At 38.6% G+C, this 5,843-nt stretch overlaps 1 pseudogene; it reads left to right on the top strand.

Moving 5' to 3' along the window:
• The first annotated feature begins 801 nt into the window (after positions 1-801).
• Positions 802-1,427, top strand: LOC114692832 (annotated as a pseudogene).
• Positions 1,428-5,843: the final 4,416 nt, after the last annotated feature.

Here is a 5,843-nt window from a genome sequence, read left to right as displayed (position 1 = left end):
TGAATTTTAGAAGGTCTTATTAATTAAAAAAAAAAAACAAAAAAAAAACCTGGAGCCAGATATTGGGGTTAAAGCTGAAAGTATCAGAGAGACAGAACACGCCACAGCCAACATCACCTTGCTAGCTCCTCAGCTGATGCTGTTTCCTCAGACTGAAAGCCTCTGAGTCCTCACATGGAAGGGATCTCACCTGAACTGCTTAAAAGCCTCTAGTTCCTGGTCCTCACACCATATATATTTTTCTACTTCCTGGGATGCCTGTGTCTTTCCAAGCAAAGACATGAGATCTTAAGTCCTGGGGTTAAAGTTATGTGCCACCACTGCCTGGCTCTGTTTCTAGTGTGTTCTTGAACTCACAGAGATCCAGACAGATCTCGGCTTCCCAGGTGATAGAGTTAAGGGTGTATGCCACCACTGTCTGGCCTCTCTATGTCTAATCTGGTGGCTGGCTCTGTTCTCTGATCCCCAGATAAGTTTTACTTGTTAGAATACAAATAAAATATCACTACATTTTCCCCTTTTTTGTCTAAAATGAAAAGGTATAACTAATATAAGAAAAACTATATACAATAAGTACAAGAAGTATATACACTATATACAGTCAAGAATTACATTACCAATGTGCAGTACATTAATATTTGACAAATTCAGACAAAAAAAAATCATTATTTATCCTATTTTGGTGAGTCCAATACAAAATTGGTATACAATATACAAAAATCCAATCCAATATAAAATATTTAAAACTAGTAGTTGCCTTTTAAAAGTAGATTCAATAGCTTTTCCAGCCAGCACTGAATGATGGGCATCTCTTGAGACAACTGGCACAAGCGCCGCAAGACCGGGGGTAAGAGAAAGCCCTGCCAAAAGAAGCACAAGTATGAGCTGGGATGGCCTGCTGCCAACACGAAGATTGGCCCTCGTCGTATACACACTGTCCGGGTCTGAGGAGGCAATAAGAAGTACCGTGCCCTAAGATTGGATGTGGAGAACTTTTCCTGGGGCTCGGAGTGTTGTACTCGGAAAACAAGGATCATTGATGTTGTCTACAATGCATCCAATCACGAGCTGGTCTGCACCAAGATCCTGGTGAAGAACTGTATCGTGCTTATTGACAGCACAGCATACCGACAGTGGTATGAGTCTCCTATGCGCTGCCCCTGGGCCACAAGAGGGGGGCCAAGCTGACTCCTGAAGAGGAAGAGATATTAAACAAAAAACGATAAAAGAAAATCCAAAAGAAATCTGATGAAAGGAAAAAGAATGCTAAAATCAGCAGTCTTCTGGAGGAGCAGTTCCAGCAAAGCAAGCTTCTTGCCTGTATCGCCTCAAGACCAGGCCAGTGTGGCCGAGCAGACGGCTATGTGCTAGAAGGCAAGGAGCTAGAGTTCCTTCTGAGGAAGATCAAAGCCCGGAAAGGCGAATAAAGCATCATTCATAGCTCATGTAATAAATCTACCTTTTTTATCTTATCACATCTATATCCTCTTTTCTCAGAGTAGATTCAATAATCTACCCCTTTATCATTCTATATCTTTTTTTAGAATAGATTCAATAATCCACCTCTTATCTATCATTTCTATATCTTTTTTCAGAGTAGATTAAATAATTTACTTTTTATCTATACCCTCTTTTTCCCTTTTCTTTCCTCTTTTTTTTCCCATACAAGAACCCTGAATCTAATCTTGTTTAGCATTTTTCCTGACCATTAACAATTAACAGCTTGTAACCAACCATCCTAAACAATGACAATTATCCATAATCACTGAAATACCAAAAATCACCCACTCCCCTTTTGGGGAATGTGAGTGTCATTTTCTTAAAATTATTTACTGCTGTCTGGGGGTGAAGGCATCTGTAGAGAATCCTGAAAAGAAAATTTTGGGTTAATTGCCAAGTCCTGGGAGAGTTAGCTGTATTATTTGTCCTGTCTCTGCATAATGGGAAAGTGCAGAGCTTGTCTCAAGTCCTTGCTCCAGTAACTGTGAGGCTGGATCATCTCAGCTAGCCATCTCAAATTTGCCTTGAGCAGTTTATAGTCCAAAGTCGATCTTTGGGTGGTGTTAATCAGCTTAATGGCTTTGTCATAGTCCATGTGGAATCATTGTTGTGGGATCCCATCCTCTTGATGGAGACTTCACAGTCACTGTTGTGCATTGTCACAGTTCCCTGCAAAAAATTTGTGTGTGTGTGTGTGTGTGTGTGTGTGTGTGTGTGTGTGTGTGTGCATACTCCATAGTTTGGAGCAATATTAATTTTGTCTGTGACAGAATCGTGTCTCAACAGCCAGTCCCAAGTTTGCAATACAACAGGTTCCATTCATCTTCACCAAGATATTCTTTGATTTGAAATCTCTGTGGGGAATAGATGGCTTTCCTTGGGTACCAGCAATCTCCATGAGAAGATGGGCAAGACCACTTGCCGTGTTCAGAGCAAGTTTGATCATCCCTTCCACTGTAACAGTGGATCTGTTCAAGTAATCAAAAAGGGATCCATGTTCATGGAAATCCGACACCAGACACAGCTGAGTCCATGTGCAACTATCTTTGTTGTCTGCTGTTATAAATCCTAGGATGTTTTCATGGGACAACATCACAGTCTGATAAACCTCTGCCTCTCAGAATCATGAACATTTTTCCCTAGAAGAGAATATCTTCACAGCAACTTCTTCTCCCTGCCTCTTGCTTTGCCACACTTCTCCAAACTGACCTTTGCCAATGCTTTCTTGTAACATGATAGTCCTGGCAAAAACAAGCAGCGGTAAACCCTTCATCCCAGGTAGCAGAGTTGCCTCTACCGCCAACACAATGGGAAACAGCCAGCAACTCAGAGCAGCAGCTTCTGCCTCCGTAGTCCCACCACCACTGTTTGTGGCCTGGCCCAGCCCCGGCTGTAGCTTCTCCTCAGCAAGCCTCCCAGGCTGGCCTCAAACTCAGGGTCTTCCTGCCTCTGCCTCCTTCAGCAAATCCTACCTGCGTGCACCACCACAACCAGCCATGTGCAGCTCAGGCCTGAGCTGTCACTGCAGGGCCACCAGCAAAGTAGCTTTTTTCATAAATGTGTGCCACAGAGGCTGGGCCGCCAGATGTAACATGAATCTTAAATGTTCTTTTCAATTAAAAAAACCCAGAGTCTGCCAAGTGTTGGGATTAGAGGCATGCTTTAATCCCAGCACTCGGGAGGCAGAGCTAGGCGGATCTCTGTGAGTTCGAGGCCAGACTGGTCTCCAAAGCCAGTTCCAGGAAAGGTGCAAAGCTACACAGAGAAACCCTGTCTCAAAAAAAAAAAAAAAAAAAAAAAAAAAGAAAAACCCAGAGTCAAATATTGGAGTGAATGATGAAAGAACAGATCAGAGAAACAGAACAAGCCACAGCCAACCTGACCTCCCAACTCCTCAGCCAATCCTGTTTCCATGAATCCACAGACTGACAGCCTCTGAGTCCTCACACCTGAGGGTCTCAGTTGAACTGCTGCTTAGTTCGTCTCTTCACTCCTTATATGTCATTCTCTATCCAGCCATGTCATTTCTTGGGATTAAATGTGTGTTCTTTCTAAGCAAAGGCATGAGATCTCAATGCTGGGATTAAAGGTGTGTGCCACCACTGCCTAGCTCTGTTCTGTGTGGCCTGGAACTCACAGAGATCCAGACAGATCTCTGCCTAGAGTGATAGGATTAAAGGTGTGTGCCATCACTTTGGGGCCTCTATGTCTAATTAGTGTCTGACTCTGTGTTCTGATCCCCAGATAAGTTTTAGTGGGGTGCACAATATGTCACCACACTTTACAATTCTACATTGGAATAATTGCTTGAATCCTGTCTGTCCAGAGTGCTATCAACTTGACAGGGAACAAATCCCTAGTAAGTATACAAACTCATGAGAATTAACAAAATCATTATTGGGTAGTAAATAAGTCAAAAAAGAAATTAAGAAAGAAAAAAATTTCCTAGAACTAAATAAAAATGTAAACATAATGCAAAACACCAGGACACATTAAAAGCAGTTTTACAAAGATAAATAAATGTACAGTGCCAATACCTACATTAAGAAAATCAGGAAGAGCTTAATGATATAAGCCAAAAGGTTGAAAGAAACAAAAACAATCAAAATTATAACCTGGTAGACAGGAAGAAATAATAAAAATGTGAGCACAAATCAATGAAATACAAAAACAGTACAATACAGAGAATCAATAAATCTCAGAGCAGTTTCACTGAGACAATAAAGAAGATTGACAAATTTTTGATGAACTAACCAAAAGAAGGTTAAAAAAAAGACAAATTAACAGAATCAGAAATTAATAGGAAAATGTTATAACTGACAACAAAGAAATTCAGAATATCCTAAGGGAATATTTTAAAAATCAGTACTCCATTAAGTTGGAAAACCCAAAATAAATGAGTCAATCTGTTGATTCAGACAAATCATAAAAGTTAAACTCTAACATAAAATTAGTATGTAAATTTAATTCCCCATTCTCAGAAAATAAATACATAATAAAATAAACAAACAGAAAACTATCAAATTAAGTAACATCGTAAGTCAATTGAGATTAACAAATATCTCCAACAAATTCCAATTCTAAACTGCAGATCTACTTTCTTAGCAGGTCATGTAACACTCTCTAAATTAGATACTACTTTAGTTCACAAAGGAAATCTTTTTTTTTTTTTTTTTGGTTTTTCGAGACAGTGTTTCTCTGTGTAGCTTTGCACCTTTCCTAGAACTCGCTTTGTAGACCAGGCTGGCCTCAAACTCACAGAGATCTGCCTGCTTCTGCCTCCCAAGTGCTGGGATTACAGGCGTGCGCCACCACCGCCCAGCAGGAAATCTTAACAAACATAAGAAATTGAAAAATTTTCATGTACTCTACCTGTTCATCATAAAGTTACAAGTCAACAACCAAAGCAACCCTACATCATACAACATGAAACATCACACTATTGAGTGATGGATGCATGACTAAAGATTTCAAGAAGGAAATTCTAAAAAAGGGAATCAAATAATAATTGAAAAAGAAATGTACATAGAATGTAAATGAAAGCAGTTCTAAGTAGGAAGAGTATATTTATAAGTGCCTGTATTAAGAAGTCAGAGAGATATCAGATAAATAGTTTCATGATTCACCTTTTAAGAGTTGGAAAAAACAAGAAAAATCCAAATCCCAAATCAGTACATGGAAAGAAATAATTGAAATCATAAACAAAAACAACACAAAGTATCAACAAAATAAAAATTTCCTCCTTTTAAAGGATGAATAAACTAGTTAAAGGAGCCAAAGAAAATAGGAAAAAAAAAGAGGAATTTTCTAACTAATATCTCTGGTGAACATAGACACAATTTTTTTTTAAAAAAAATGAATTTAAAGACGTAATTCCACCATGATTGACCTAATTTCATTTAGGGATGCAGGGATAGTTTGACATATGTAAATCAATAAGTATAATTCACAATATGAGTAGACTTAGGGATAGAAGCCTTTTGAGCATTTTATTAAATATAAGTGAGAACTTTGAGAAAATTGAACTTCTTTTCATTATAAAATGCCTTGAGAAACTAAGGATACAGGAAACATACCTCAACATAATAAAGACAATGCCCAAAATACTTATGACAGAGGAAAAGACTTTCTTAACCCATGAGCTAACATATTAAGAAAAAAAAAAAGAAAAACACTGAAAGTATTTCCACTAAAATCAGAAAACAGACAAGGATGTCTATTCCTCTGCACACCTGTCCAATACAGGACTTGAAGTCTTAGCTAGAGCAATAACATAAAGAAGTAGATACAGCAAATATGAAAGGAAGAAGTCAAAGTATCCTTATTTGCTGATGATATTTTAT

This window comes from Peromyscus leucopus, chromosome 4 (assembly GCF_004664715.2).
Source record: "Peromyscus leucopus breed LL Stock chromosome 4, UCI_PerLeu_2.1, whole genome shotgun sequence".
Lineage (NCBI taxonomy): Eukaryota > Metazoa > Chordata > Mammalia > Rodentia > Cricetidae > Peromyscus > Peromyscus leucopus.
The sequence above is the reverse complement of the archived record's forward strand: the minus strand, read 5'-3'. Positions and strand labels throughout refer to the sequence as shown.